The following is a 16,996-nucleotide window of genomic DNA, read 5'->3' as shown; positions in this document are numbered from 1 at the left end:
TTGAAAGACCAAATATTTACCCAAAAGGTGAAAGTGACAAAATAAAAAGGCAAAATACAATCTCAAACTTCTAGTCCATCAAGAGCAAGTACAGGCAACAATGAAATAGAGGACTTTAAAAGTCATATACCAAAAATCTCTGAAAAGATAGCAAATGAAATAAACAAACAAATCCATGAGGCTATAGAGGAACTCAAATTAGAAATAATGTGTTATGTAAAGAAATAACAACCAGAAATAACAACCTCAGTAAATGAGTTGCTCAACATAACTAGAGAAAAAAATAGATAAAAAAAAAACACACAAGAACATGGGAAATTGACTGAAACTTTGAATGAACAATGCAGAAAGCAAGCAGAATCCATGAAACAAATTCAAAAAAAAATCCAAGCAACAAAAAATTGTATTGAAAGCTGGCAAAACCATTTAAATGAAGCTGAGGATAGAATTTCAGGCCTTGAGGACAAGATCCCAGATAGAATCATGAAAGTATAGAACTTATAAAAACAACAAAGCAGCATGAAATGACAATCCAGCAGCTTCAAGATGATGCCAAGAGAAACAATGTAAGACTAATAGGCATCAATGAGAATGTAGGAGACAATGCAAAGGACATAACTAACCTGTTCACAAAGTAAGGGCAAAAAATTCCTCAAACATGGAGGAAAAATCTGACATACAAATAAGTGAGGTATATAGAATGCCAAACAGTCATAACCAACAAAAATCTACACCCAGACATATAATAATTAAGATCCCAGACATACAGCATAAAAACAGAATACTAAAAGCTGTTAGAGAAAAGACACAACTCACATATCAAGGAAAGCCTATTAGAATCACAGCAGACTTTTCAGCACAAATCTTCAAGTTAAGACGAGCTTGCAGTGAAGTATTTCAAGCCTTAAAAAAAAAACAACTTTCAATCCAGACTGAAGTACTCAGCAAAACTGTCTTTCAAATTTAATGGAGAAATAAGATACTTCCATGACAAAGAACACCTAAAGAAGTTCATGTTCACCAAACCAACCCTAGAAAGAGTACTAAAAGACATGCTAGATGGAGATAAAAATGACCACAATCTCCACAACAACAACAGAGAGAAACCACCAGGCTGGACAAGAAACAAGGGAGAAAAGCAGGAAGTCAATAATAGGAATACAACATGGCAAAGTCAAGCTAGTACATATCAGTGATACCAAAAATGTAAATGGGCTCAAGTCACCTATCAAAAGAAACAGGTTGACAGAATGGATTAAGAAACAGGATCCCATAATACACTGTATACAAGAAACACATTTGACTGGAAAAGAAACTCATAGACTAAAAGTTAAAAGGTGGAAAACAGTATTCCATGCAATAGGAACCCAGAAAAAGCAGCAGTAGCTATTGTGTTTGCAGACAACATGAACTTCAAACCTAAAAGGATCAAAAGAGATAAAGAAGGCCACTACATACTCGTAAGTAGAAAACTACAAAAGGAAGAACTAACAATTATAAATATATATGCACCAAATACAGGAGCACCCAACTATATAAAACAAATACTAATGGACATGAAGAACCAAGTGCACAAGAACACGATTGTAATAGGAGACCTTAACACCCCACTGTCACAAAGGATAGATCAACTAGACAAAAAGTCAGCAAAGAAATAACAGAACTGAATCATACCTATGAGCGAATGGACTTAGTGGATGTTTACATAGTGTTCCACCCAGCCACATTAGAATATACATTCTTCTCAGCTGCACATGGGACATTCTCCAAAATAGACCATATATTAACCTATAAAGCATTCTTAACTAAATGCAAAGGGAGTGAAATTACCCCATTCATAATATCTGATCATAATGCACTAAAATTGAAATCAATGGCAAAAAAACCCTGCATAAATACATGGAAATTAACCAACAACCTTCTGAATAACCAGTAGGTTACAGATGAATTTAAAAAAGAAATAAAACAATACCTACAATAAAATGAAAATGCAGGTACAACATACCATAACCTATGGGATGCAATGAAAGCAGTCCTAAAAGGGAAATATATAGCAATAAAGTCACATCAAGAAAGTGGAACAAACACAAATAAATAACCCAATGCTACATCTTAAGCTTCTAGAAAAGAAAGAGTAAGTCAAACCCAAAGCTCATAGAAGAAAAGAAATTGTAAAGATTAGAGCAGAAATTGATGCAATTGAAACTAAAAAAAAAAAAAACATACAAAGAATTGATGAATCAAAGAGCTGGGATTTTTTGAGAGAATAAACAAAATTGATAAACCCCTGGCCAACCTTCACAAGAAAAAGAAAGAAAAAACTCAAATCCACGCAATAAAGACTGAAAAAAAGGAAATTACTACAGATCCCATGTAAATTCAAAAGATCATAAAGACCTAGTTTGAAAATCTCTACTCACATAGAGTGGAAAACAGAAGAAATGCACATATTTCTAGGAAGATATGAACTACCAAGGCTCAATCAAGAAGATTTAACAATTTTGAATAACCCAATATCAGCTATTGAAATTGAAAATGTGATTAAAAACTTACCAACAAGGAAAAGCCCAGGTCTGGATGGATTCACAGCTGAATTCTATAAAAAATTTAGAGAAGATTTAACACCAATACTCCTTAAGCTCTTCAATGAAAATGAAAGAGAAGCAGTCCTCCCTAACTTATTCTTGGAGGCAAGTATCACTCTGATACCAAAACTAGAGAAAGACCCAGCCAAAAAGGAGAACTATAGACCAATCTCACTAACAAACATTGATGCAAAGATTCTCAATAAAACATTGGCAAATAGAATGCAGCAAACCATCAAGAAGATTATACACCACAACCAAGTGGGATTTATTCCAGGAATGCAGGGATGGTTCAACATACACAAATCAATAAATGTAATACACCACATCCACAGAGCCAAAAATAAAAATCACGTGATCATCTCAATAGATGCAGAAAAGCCTTTTGATAAAGTCCAACATCTGTTCATGATAAAAACCCTATAGAAATTTGGAATAAATGGTATGTACTCAATCTCATAAAGGCCATCTATGACAAACCAACAGCCAACATTATACTAAATGGACAAAAACTGAAAGCATTCACTCTACAATCAGGATTAAGACAAGGATGTTCACTATCACCACTCCCATTCAATATAGTTCTGGAAATATTAGCCAGAGCAATCAAACAAGAGGGGAAAATAAAAGGAATAAAAATAGGAAAAAAAGAAGTTAAATTATCATTATTTGCAGGTGACATGATACTCTAAATAGAAGATCCCAAAAACTCGATTAAAAGACTACTAGAGATAATAAGGAAATTCAGCAGCATAACTGGATACAAAGTCAAAGCTCAAAAATCAATAGCACTCCTGTACACAAACAAAAAACTCACCAAGAGAAAAATTATGAAACTATCACCCTTTACAATAGCATTTAAAAAAAATGAAATACTTAGGAATCAACCTAACTAAGAATGTAAAAGACCTATATGCTGAAGTTTATGTGACACTAAAAAAGGAGACTGAAGAGGATATTAGAAAATGGAGATATTCCTTGCTCTGGGCTAGGAAGAACCAACATTGTGAAAATGGCCATACTCCCAAAACTGTTACACAGACTCAATGCAATCCCAATCAAAATACCATTAACATACCTTACAGATCTAGAGAAAATATTCCTAAAATTCATCTGGAAAGAGAAGAAACGTAGAATAGCAAAGGTGATTCTGGGCAACAAAGGCAAGACAGAAGGCATCTCAAGTCCTAACTTGAAACTATATTACAAAGCCACTGTAATAAAATCAGCATGGTACCGACAAAGAAATAGATCTGAGGAACAGATTAGAAAATACAAACACTACTACAAAGACATTCAGACAATCTTTTTTTTTTATTTTTTATTTAAAGAAAAGGAAACAAAAGAATACATGGAGATTTTAAAAAAGGGTAGAAATGATACAAACTTACAGAAAAACAAATGGTAAGAAATTGCTGGTTGATAAGTTACACATTGTCATCTTAGAAGTAGCTGTTCATGTTATGGAATTAAAGCATTTAGAATGGCATTCATAAAGTGACACTACAAACCCTTCTGCTCTATGATCGAACAAGAGCTCAGTAACATGGTTATCAGTCCTACACATTTGTTTTACTTCTCAAAGAGGGTAAGATTAAACATATCAAAACAGAACATAGCAGTTAAAAAAAACAATTTAAAGAAATACAGATTTCATAGGAAGCCCACTGGAAATCTTGATTGTCTATCTAACTGTCTCTAGTTTTTTACAAATAGTTGTCCCCATCTTCATCCACCTTATATACTTAGTGTATATTATAGAACTAATCAAATCATTGAAGACTTTTTAGGTCCTCAAGTACCAAATTAGAGAAGACAATAGTAACTACCAACTCATCTCTCCTTCTCTTTGTGATAGCTGTCCCCATCTCTACATATGCTGAAATTGAACTCAAGAAACCAGTCCAATGTCATTCTAATCAGCAAACATTAGTATTGCTAGAATTTCTATCATAATGCTACTAAATTAGCCTCGGGTTTCTTAGTGTCTCTTCCTCAGAGTATCTGTTCATTACATCTTACATTATATAATCTGTTCCCATAAATAATTAAAAAGAAAAGAAGAACCCATGTGTGAATTTCTACATATATATCTATCCTCTCTGTGTTATAGGGAATACCAAGTCATAGCAAGACAGCAAAACAATTTCCTAGAAAAACATGCAATGGATAAAACATTTAAGACCACAATATAGATGATCTTCCATAGTTACTATGTTTCCTCTTGTTATTTTCAATAGATTTGACCACCACACTGGCTTATTATAGTTAAATATAGTATCACCTATTTTTATAAAAACTTAACTTTGGCAGCATTGTAGGGTTTGGAAGCTGTTACTAATTAATACCAGTATGGATATTCTTTACAACTTGTCATCCTCAGAGTAGTTGCCTCTACTTTTAGGGTTGATACTGACAAGCATACCAATTTCAAATAAAATCAGCCATGGCCAACCCATAGTCTTACGATTCAGATTCAATTAAGATCAGTCATAGTAAGACAAGTAAGTATTATAGGATTTCAGTTTAAGTTAATAGGAAAGTAAGGATAGTTACCATGGTATAGCCTGCTATTTTTGGGTCAAGATGTCTGTGTCCTCAAATCTGACATGAGCGGACAGACCAGAACAAATTAAATTCAATCTAAATATGGCACTAGGGCTACTGTGTCTTTTAAATCATTATACACCATTAGCAATGACCTCTGTTTTTTTTTTAAATATAGTTTCAGAGCTGTCTCTACCAAAGACTAGCTTACCGTCCCTGCCTCATGTCTGCTACTCCACTTTTCTGCTATAATTTGTCCACCTTATTCCCTCATTCCATTGTCTGCCCCGTTCACTGAGGCCTCTCTGCCACTGTTGCTGGAATCCTGGTATCTCTTCCTCTCTTTCTCTGTAATGTCCTTCAGCGCTCTCTGTAGGGTTGGATTGGTAGCCATGAACTCCCACAGTTCCTCCTTGTCTTGAAAGCATCTTATTTCTTCATTAATTTTTAGAGAGAGTTTTGATGGATATATGAACTTTGGTTGCATATTTTTTTCTTTCGGGACTTGGAATATTTCTCCCCACTCCCTTCTTGACTTAAGAGTTTGTGTTGATAAGTCTGCTGTTATTTTGATAGATTTCCCGTTATAGGTAACCTGCATCTTTTCTCTGGCTGCTTTTAATATTCTGTTTTTTTGGTGGATTTCTGGGATCTCGATTATTATATGTCTAGGCGTAGATCTGTTTTGGTTGTAGGTAGCTGGTGTTCTGTATGCTTCTTTTATCTGGATATCATTTCTTTTTGCTATACATGGGAAATTTTGCTTTAATATCTCTGTGAATATTTTTTGTATTTCATTTTTGGATGTTCCTGCTTCCTCACTCACATTCTTTATTCTTAGGTTATGTATCTTTTTGTCATCTTCCAGTTTTAGAATTGCTTCTTTCTGGTTCCTTGTTATTTTTAAGAGGCTTTTTCTTTCACGTTCATATGTCCTAAATCTCTCTTCAAGTTTCAGAAGGCTGTCTTTAGTTTCTGTCAAGGCATTTTGCCAATGTTCAATGGAGTTTTTAGTTTCCTGATATTCTCTTTGGATCTGTTTCATGTATTCTAGGTTACGCTTAAATTCTTCTTCAGATGCTTCTCTTTCTTTTCTGATTTCCTCAGTTCTTCCATCTGTGTTCTCTTGGGCGGGGCTTGTCATTTCTTTAATTAATCTCTTTATATCTTGCCTCACTTGGATCAGGAGTACAGCTTTAAATTCCTCTATGAGATCATGTAGGTACTTTTTAATTTCGGCTGATGCTGTGTCGAGTAGTGGATGGTTACTGTGCTTGTTCTCTTCAGTGCTTAGTTCTCCTGGGCTTATTTTCTCCTGTTGGGCAGCTGGAGATTTTTTTTTATTTTTATCTCTTGTCATGTTTCTGGTTTCTTTCAGACTGTCCTGGAGTTCTCTGGCCCTCTCCAAATTGCCCAGGGCCCTTCAGAAGCGTGCTGGCTTGAGTTTTTGCTGTCCTCCCCAATTTACTGTTATCTGGGGTAGACTGGGATGCAGGGGCAGTACAGGCTAGTCTCTAGCCTCTGTGCCAGTTAGTTCCTAAATTAGGCTGTACTTTCTGGTTGTCACTGAGTTGTGACTATTTTGTATCCGCTCATTGGGCCCCAAGCAGAGGCTTGGGTTAGCCCCAGTATCTCCTGCCAGTTCTCTTTGTACCAGAAGCAGCTGACTAATGTCACTATGGCACAGGGTCCTGCCCAAATCTCAGCTGTTCTCTTCCAGACCTCTCTGTGTCAGGAGCACCAGCACAGCAGAACTCCCCAAACTCAAGATGTCTCCCACCAGTTCTCTGTATGAGGCTGAAGCCAACACGTACTCAGGCTCTGCCCAATTCCAAGATGCCTTCCACTAGCCCTCCCTACAGGGGGCTCAGTGACGCCACTGAGCTGTAGGTTCTGCCCAACTGTAAAATGGCTGCCACCAGACTCTGTGTTATTGATGTCCCCGTGGTGGCGGGCACTGTCCCGTTCCAAGATGTTCTCTGGCCAACCCCGGCAGTCGCAGGGTCTCCAATACTCACCAGGGTCCACGCCGCCCACCTTTCCCACGTTCCCAGCACAGCGCGGATCGGTCAGAGATCCGCGCAGCGTGCACTCCCGGTACAGCACAGAACAGTCAGAAATCCGCGCAGCGCCTGGTACAGTGCGGAGTCGTCAGAAATCCGCGCTGCGTGCATTCCCGGTACAGGGTGGAACGGTCAGGAATCCGCGCTGCGTGCACTCCCAGCTCAGTGCGGAACCGTTGGAAACCCACGCGGCGTGCACTTGCGGCACGGTGCGGAGCAGTCAGAAATCCGCGCTGTGTGCACTCCCGGTACAGCGTGGAGGGGTCAGAAATCCGCGCTGCGTGCAGCCCTGGCTCAGTGCAGAACCGTCGGAAACCCGCGCGGCGTGCACTCCCAGTACGGTGTGGAAGGGTCAGAAACCCGCGCGGCGTGCCCTCCCAGCACAGTGCGGAGCAGCGTTTGGCTTTGGAGCTCGAGAGTCTTTCACAATCTCCTCTGGTGTAGCTGGGCAGTCAAAAGCCAACACAGCTTTTCCTGTTGCGTCCATGGGTTAAACTGTTGATTTAAAGGCGCGGGATTTGCATCTTCCCGTTTTCAGCCTTCACAGTCTCAGCACGACTTTAAATCCTCCAGCTGCACTGTCTTGGTTAATAAGAATTGTTATCCATTTTTCTGGCCCTCTCCATGTTGTGATATTCTAGCTTTTAATATGATTTCTCCGGAGAGACTCTCCGCCCGATCCTCTAGTTAGCCACCATTTTCTCCCCCAGACAATCTTATATTTGACAAAGGGGCTAAACACTGTCACTGGTAAAAAAAAAAAAAAAAAGGTAACCTCTTTAATAAATGGTGTTGGAAAAATTGGCTTTCTACATGCCAAAGACTGAAAATAGACCCATGCCTATCACTATACACTAAACTAAAGTCAAAATAGATCAAGGATCTAAATATTAAAACAGAAACACTAAATCTACTGGAAGACAAAGTAGGTAAAAATCTTGGAGACATAGGGGTAGGGAGAGAATTCATGAATAAAATGCAAATCATATGGGAAATACTTCAAAGAATCAACAACTGGAATCACATATTACTAAAAAATTTTTGCACTTCAAAAGAAATCATCAACAAAGTGAAAAGAAAACCCACAGAATGGGAAACGATTTTAGCCAACAATCCCTCAGACAAAGGACTTATGTCCAGAACACACAAAGAATTGAAAAACATCAAGCCCCCCAAATTCATAGACCCTCTCCAAAAATGGGCATCAGAGATGAACACACAGTTCTTAGATGAAGATATACAAGTGGCAAATAAATATATGAAGAAATGTTCACCATTACTGGTCATTCAAGAAATGCAAATTAAAACAGCATTGAGATTTCCTCTCCAGAAAGAATACCTACCATCAAGAAAACAACTGATAACAAATGTTGGCAAGACTTCAGGGAAAAAAGAACACTTCTCCACTGTTGATGGGAGTGCAGACTGGTGTAACCACTGTGTAAATCAGTATGGAGATTTCTCAGAAGACTAGAATTGGAAGTTCTTTTCAATCCAGCTATTCCCCTCCTGGGTATTTTCCCAGAAAAATTGAAAAGGTCATGTCACAGTGATATATGTGCACCAATGTTCATAGCAGCACAATTGGTAATACTTAAATCTTGGAAACAACCAAAATGCACATCAACCACAGAGTGGATGAAAAAAAGTGGTATGTTTATACAATAAAATACTATTCAGCTATAAAAAAGATGTTCTTGAGGCTTTTATGGGGAAATGGAGGCAACTTGATAATATCCTCATTAGTGAAACAGTAGTAAATATCACATTGTCTCTCTATTGTAAAAAATAATAAGAACTGACAGAATAATGGTATCCAAAATGTATAACAGATATAAAAGTATAATAGATATAAGAGATATTGTAAAAGTGAAAGGGAAGGAAAGTGCTCTATGGGATATAACAGTATGTATAATATGTAAGATAGATGACCATATTACTGAGTTTTCGTTAGATCATTGAATGGAAGAGTTTGCACTATCAATGTTTGAGTGTCTAGCCACTTTTTATGCTTTGATTTTGTAACTTTAACAACTATTGTTAAGATGACAATATGTAATGTATCAACTAGCGATTTTATGGTGTTAATTTTTTTGAATTCTGTATTCTACTTTTTTCGCATTTTTTCTATTTTGTCTTTTTTAATTTTTTTTCTTACTTTAAATAAAATTTGAAAATTTAAAAAAACAAAACAATGAAAATGCAAGCCACAAATAAGTAAAAAAAAAATCTCTTGCAAACAATATATATGTTGTGTCTAGACAACATAAATCTCAAACAACAATTTGGGATCCTGATTTATTTATTTCTAGTAGTAAATGTTTGTAGTTCATGATTACATTCATTATGGGAGCTGTACTTGTACATATCTTAACTCTCTTTTATGTCCTCCCAACACACCCCTCCACACCTCTCTGCATCTCTTTATATCCTTCCCTTGTGCCAAAATTCCATCTCCTTCTTTCCTGTTTTATCTATCTTTTATTTTGCTCCTTATTTATACTTTGGGTTTCTTACATAAGAGAAATTTTTTGATATTTAAGTCTGGCATCTGATTTATTTCACTTAAACTTATGATCTCAAAGTGCATTTACTTTTTTAATAATGAATAAAACATAGTGCTCTATGCATACAAACACTACATTTTCTTTCCTTTCCTTTGTGCTTTAGGTTTCTGCTTTCTCATGAGAGAAGCCAGACACTATTTAAGCTTGTGTATCTGACTTATTTCACTTAGCACTGTTTTCAAGGTGCATCCATTTTCTTACAATGGTTCCAATTCATCCATCTTCATAGCAGACTAGTAATTCATTGTGCATAAACACATTTTTATTCATTCTTCTGTTGATGGACATGAGGCTGCTTCCAAAAGCTAGCTATTATGAATTGTGCTATTATAAATATTAATATATATGTATCTTTTTAATACGATGTCTTTTAACTCTCGGGGTGGGGAGATGTCTAGAAGAAAAACAGCTAGGTAAAATGGAATTTCTATGGTTTAGTTTTAGAGGACTGTCCACACTGATTTCCATAATAGCTTTGCTACTTTATATTCCCACCAACATTCCTTTTTCTCCACAGCCTTGTTAAATTTGTTAGTATTTGATTTCTTAATGGTAGCTATTCTTTCTGGAGTAAGATGAAATCTCAGTGTTGTTTTAACTTGTGTTTCTCTAATAGCCAGCAGTGTTCACAGATTTTCATGTATTTACAGAGCATTTGTATTTCTACTTCTGAAAAAATGTGTATTCATTTTAGTTGCCTTGCTTTTGCAAAATAAATAAATAAATAGAGGAAGAAGAAAAGGTTTAATAGTTTGCATTCTTTATGTACTCTAGATGTTAATCCTGTGTCCAAAGTATAATTAGCAAAAAAATTTTCTCATTCTGTAGGTTGTATATTCATTCTGTTGGTAGTTTCCTTTGCTACCAGAAGCATTTTAATATGACAGAATCTCATTTGTGTATTCTTAATGTTATTTTTGTGTGTGTGCAGTTGTAGCTCTGTTCAGAAAATGCTTGCCTATTCCTATGTCTTCAAGAGTTTTACCTACCATATCTTCCCGCACATTGTTTCTGTTCTTAATATTTATATATTTGGTCTGCTTTGATTTTAGTTTAGTATAAGAGATATGGGTCAGAGATATGGGTAAGAGATATGGGTCTAACTACTCTCATCTGCATGTGCCGGCCAGGTATCCCCGCACTATTTGCTGAAGAGGCTGTCTTCCTTCCATCGTATGCTTTTTTTACCCCATTGTCAAAGATTAGATAGTTGAATGTGTCTGAGATTTTTTTTTGTTTCCTCTATTGCATTAAATGTAATCACTATTAAATAAACATGTACTACTAAAAAAAATTACAACCCACAATTGCTGAGATTTGAGATTTATATTGTGTAGAAACAAGTCTTTTGTAATGCAAGGTTTGCAAAGGATTTTTTCCTTGTGATTTGTTTGGTCATCATCTTAGCATTTTTTAAAGAAGCTTTCATTTTGATGAAGTTGCATTGATCTATATGTCTGTTTTTGTGCCAGGATCATGCTACTTTTGTCACTGTAGTTTTGTAATAAATGTGAACTCTGAGATTGTGATATCTCCTGGTTTTGTCTTACTACACAGGATTGCTTTTGCTATTGTGGGTCTCTTCTGGCTCCATATGAATTTTAGAATTTTTATTGACTGGGGTTAAATCAAATCTGCATATCAGTTTTGGAAGTATGGACATTTTGACTATCAATCCTGCCTGTCCAGGAACAAGAAAAGTTTATCTATTTTCTAACGTCCTCTTCTCTTTTTTAGAGTATTATTGGCTTCATTATATTTTTTCATATAGATTTTTTATATAGTCTTTTTCAGACTATTTGTTTCATTGTTTTTATTAATTTCTAATTTTTAATGCTTTTGAGTGATATTGGTTTCCTAATTTCTCAGTGTGCTCATTATTGTACAAAAACAAAATTGACTTTTGTGCATTAGTTTTGTATTCTGCTAGGTTGCTGAATGTGGTTATTAATTTTAAAGGTCTTTTGGTGGAATTTTTAGGTCTTTTTTAATATAAAGGACTGTATCATCTGTAAAGAATGATAATTTAATTTCTTCCTATCCTATACTTATCCCTTTTTCACTTTCCTGATTGCGCTGGCTAATGTTTCAAGTACTATATTGAACAGGGGTGGTGACAGTACTTGTCTTGTTCTTGATTTTAAAATGACATTTCCAACTTCTTCCAATTTAATCTGATGTTGGCAGTAGATTTGTCATAAATAGCTTTTATCAGGTTGATATGTCTACACCTGTTTTCTTCAGAAGTTTTATCATGAATAGGTGTTGCATTTTGGCAAAGCTTTTTATGCATCTAATAGTATGATCACGTGATGTTTCTCCTTGCTTCTGGTTATGTGATATATTATACATATTGATTTATGTATGTAGAATTATTCTTCCATCCCTGGTATGAAACCTACTTCATCACTGTGTATGACCCTCTTGATGATTTGTTGTATTGTACTTGCCAATATCTTACTGAGGATTTGTGGGTCTATGTTCATTAAGAAAATTGACTCATAGTTTTCTTTTTTAGTTGGGTAGTCATCTGGTTTTGTAATCAGAGTGCTACTGGCTTTCAAGAATGACTTTGAAAGCATCCCTTCTCTTTCAATTTCATTGAAGAGTTTGAGGGGTACAATATTGGTATTATATTCTCCATCAGGTCTTGTAGAATTCAACAGTGAATCCATCAGGTTCTGGGGTTTTTTTTGGTGGGATTTTTATTACTGCTTCAATTTCATTGGTTGATTTTGGGTTGCTTAGTATTTTTTGTCTTGTTAATTCAATTTTGGTAATTCATGTGTATTTAGGAATCTGCCTTTTTTTTCTAGATTCTCAAAACTTATAGAATTAATAACTATATCCAACAATGAGCAGGATTAAAAAATATACACACAAAAATCAGTAGCACTTCTGTACAATACCATAATGAATTTTTTGGAGTACAATTTTTCATACTAGTTACTAATGGTCTTCTGAATTTTGTCAGTGTCCATTTCCTCTTTCATTGCTGTGAGCCTTTTCCTTCCTTCTTTTGGTAAGTTTAGCTAACAGTTTATCTATTTTGTTTACTGTTCAAAGAATCAGCTCTTTGATTCCTTTCCTCATTGGTTTTTATTTCATTAATATTTGCTTGAGTTTTTATTATTTCCCTCCTTAAACTAGATTTGGATTTGAATTGGGTTTTTTTTCTTTTTGAGGTTCATGATTAAATTGTTTATTTGAGCTTATCCTATTTTTCCAATGTGAGCACTGACAGCAATGAATTCCCTTCTTATGACTGCTTTTATTGTGACCTGTAAGTTTTGGTGTTTTCTAGTGGCATTGTTGTTTGGTTTCAGGATTTGGTTTTTTTTTTTATTTCTTTGATTTCTTCCATGACCCACTGAGTGTTGAAGAATATGTTATTAAGTTTCCAGACATTTATAAGTCTTCTGTGATTTGTTTTGTGTTTGATTTCTAGTTTCAGTGCATAATAATCCGATAGTTTATATGGGATGATTTGGATAATTTTGCATTAAACAAGCTTTGTGTACTAGTATGTGGTCTGTTTTGGAGACAGTTTCATGTGCTGCTGAGAAGAATGCATACTCTGTTGTAGTAGGATAGAACACTGTACATAAATATTAAATCCATTTGTTAAAGGTGAGACTCAGCTCTGATATGTATTCGAAGATTGTTTATTTGATCTGTTTCCTGGTGAAAGTCAAGTATTGAGGTCACCCAACACAATTCTATTGGTGTTTATTTCATCTTTTATGTGTATCAATGTTTGTTGTATAAAGGCCACAAATATTCAATGCATATTTATTTATAATTGCTATCTCTTCCTACTGAATTGTTACCTTAATTTGTCATGACCATCTTTGCCTCATCTGCTCAGTTTTATCTTGAAATTTCTTTGTCTGAGAATAACTTGCTCTACCCCTACTTATGTTTGGGTTCCTGCCTCATGGAATAATGTTTTCCAAGCTTTGACTTTCAGTCTATGGATTTTTCTGCACTGGATGAGTTTCTTGAACGGAACACATTACTAAAGTCTGATTTGGGCTCAACCTGAAAAATTTGTTTCTTTTTATTGAAGAGTTGAGGCCATTTATACTGAGATTTATTCTGAAAGGCATTGATTTATATCTGTCATTGCATTTCTTTTATGTTGATAACTTCTTTGTTTTTCCTTTGCTTAACTACTTGCCTTGCTTGATACATTCATTCTTTTTTTTCAAATCCATTTTATTTGAAGAAGAAGGAAAAAAAAAGAAAAAACCTAAAACAAAATTTTAAAACATGTTGATCAGGTGGCAACAACGTTACATACATTGAGCACTGTCATCCCAAAATCATTCACCCAGAGCACAAGATATCTGCATTCAATTGTTTAAACAATACCAACACAAATCTTTCTCTTCAGTGAACTCAGAGAAATCACTAGTATAATTATTTTAAATACACACACACACACACACACACACACACACACCTATACATATGTTGTTTCAGCTCCTCACACTATTGAGATAGTATGATGTTTACACATGCATGCTTTATTTGTGATGTACTCATCATATATGACTTTTTGGCTTCATTTGCTATGTTGTCATTGTCTAGGATATACTTGAGTATTTTTAGAGTATTTTTTTTTATTTCAGGGATCAAACTCACAACCTCATGCTTGCCAGGCAGGTGCTTATGCCACTGAACTAAATCCCCGGCAATACTCATTTTTTGGTTCATGTATATCCTAAGATGCTCTTTTGGAATGTCTTTATTTCACCATCAGTTTTGATAGTATTATAGGATACATTAGTCCGGTGTGTAAGTTGTTTGTTTTTAAAACTCGAAACACTTCACACCAAACTTTCTTGCCCTTTAAAGACTGTATTGAGAAGTCTAATGTAATCTGGACTAATTTGCATTTATATGTGATTTTTTTTACCTTTCTATGACAACTTTTAAGATTCCAAATTGTGGTGGTGGTGGTGGTGGTGGTGTGGTTGGGCATCTTGGATTTTGATTATGATGTCATGGGGAATTTTTATTCATACTAGTTAATTGGTGTTCTATAGTTTGTTTATAAATATGTTTAAATCTTTACTATTTAGAATGTTTCCTACTATTATTTCTGTAGAGATTTTATTTTGTTTATGCTATCTTTTCATTTTTTCTAACTTCAGTTATCTTTAAATTAGTCTTCAGTGTCATCTAGTAGCTGAATGAATTTTTCTTGTTCTTTGATAAAAGAACAAAAGCATTTTTAATGCTACTCTGAATAATTCATCATCATTTTGTCATTGATTTCAGAAACCCTGTCTTCACATTGATTATTTCTGCAATTTTATGAATTCTACACAATATTTTTATCTCCAGAATTTCTGTCTGGCACCTTTGAGTAGAACCTATATCTTTGGTGAATTTATTAGTCATGTTTTGAACCATTTTGGTCATCTCTTCCTGGGTTTTTCCCCTATACATAAGTTGATTAGTTTGTATTTTAGTTCTATAGTCTTTTTAGTCATGTCCTCTTTGAACATGCTAAGTTTCTTTAACTCTTCTTTAATCATTTCACACAATTCTACTAGCTAGTGTTTGCTTTCTCTCAATTGGTGCCCTTGGATCTGTTTTGGGAGACTTGGAAGTTTTGAGGAGTTTTGTAGCCTTGATTTTTTCATGTTTAGATAGATAGATAGATAGATAGATAGATAGATAGATAGATAGAGTTTTGGTACTAAGCTCTGATGTTAGAGTTAGGACAGTTTATTCTTTATATGAGGACCTCTTTAATTAGATTTTATTTTCAGCAATATATTGTGGCTTTTCTTGTCTAGAGATATTATTCAACTCTATGAGTTTTCCAATTTAATTAGATTGGATCTTGTCACGTTGTTGTAAGGAGAAAATATCATCCTTTTACTCATACCTCACATAGACTACTATACTAGGATGCATCAAGTATGGGGGAGTGGAGAGGAAGAAAAAGGAAAGGAGATATGTCATTGGGAAGAGAAGAGACTTATGATGATTGATGTCTCTTAATATGTTTGAAAACAGTTCTATTTCCTTCATCTAAGTTCAATTTTGTTAAGAATTACCTTGATATGCCCTTAAATACTATTTAATTTATATCACTGTTTAATTCTTAGTCTTGGTATAAGTACATTTATACTGTTTCCTGTTATGTTTATGCCATTAGATAAACGAAGTGTGGAAAGCAAGAAGGCAAGATAGTGAGGGGGTATCTTGGACTAAGAATAAGGTGAAGACAGAGTTGAAGTATAGGAGGGAAGACACATTAAAAGAGGAATCAGATCGAATGGAAATCTGTCAAAGCTTGAAGTATTATAATCACACAATGCCAACAAAAGAAAAACAAGAATAAAACAAATGAAGGGAACATAAGGAAAAAGAAAACATGAACAGGGGCTGGGGATTTAGCTCAGCAGCATAAGCACCTGCCTTGGAAGCAGGCAGTCGTGAGTTCGATCCTTGGTACCAATAAAAACGAAAAAGACCAAAAAAAAAAAAAAAAGAAAGAAAGAAAACATGAACAATAATTAAAACCAAACAAAATAGCCTAAATCCAACAAATTATCAAGGTTACAATAACTAAAATTGCCAAAATAACCACAGAAATAAGAATAAACACCTTTGCACAGTTGCAGCAATAACCCAGTTCTTCCATATAGCTCCCTCTTCATTGGTGTAACTGTCTGTCTTCAATTAGCCATGAGTTTCCTCCTGGGGTTAAGACGATTGGCTGCCCAAAGCCTTGAGGACTACTACTTCCTAATTTGTCTCCTGGTTTCAAGCTCCAGGCATTTCCTGATGCAGACCTCAGTGGATCAAATAATCTTGAATGATTTGGAAGGTAAATATCATGGCTTTCTCCATGTCATTACTTCACAGGTTTTTCTTGCCTGTTATAAAGCAAAAAGGCCAGTATCCCAGGTCACTGTCATTGTTGTTTCGGTTTCACCCACAGAAACTGCAAGAGGGAGATTCTTTTCTCTCCTAGTTCCCAGGAGAACTGGCTCTTACTTCCTTCTGCCCTTATCAGCTTGGAATTGTTGGATGCCCTTCTCCCTAAGAGAGACCACCAACAATCATAGGTATAGTACTGAAAGTTCCACATAGTGCACTACTGATGTATGTGGGAGGAATATGTTATTATCATCATTATCATTATTAATATTGTGTTGAGGAAATCTCTCTTCCTGATGTGCAAATAACCCTAGGCCCTGGGGATAGAAGC

Source organism: Cavia porcellus, unplaced genomic scaffold (genome assembly GCF_034190915.1).
Source record: "Cavia porcellus strain 051 isolate PalLab524CR breed Dunkin Hartley unplaced genomic scaffold, mCavPor4.1 scaffold_10, whole genome shotgun sequence".
Taxonomy (NCBI): domain Eukaryota; kingdom Metazoa; phylum Chordata; class Mammalia; order Rodentia; family Caviidae; genus Cavia; species Cavia porcellus.
This window is presented reverse-complemented; position numbering follows the sequence as displayed.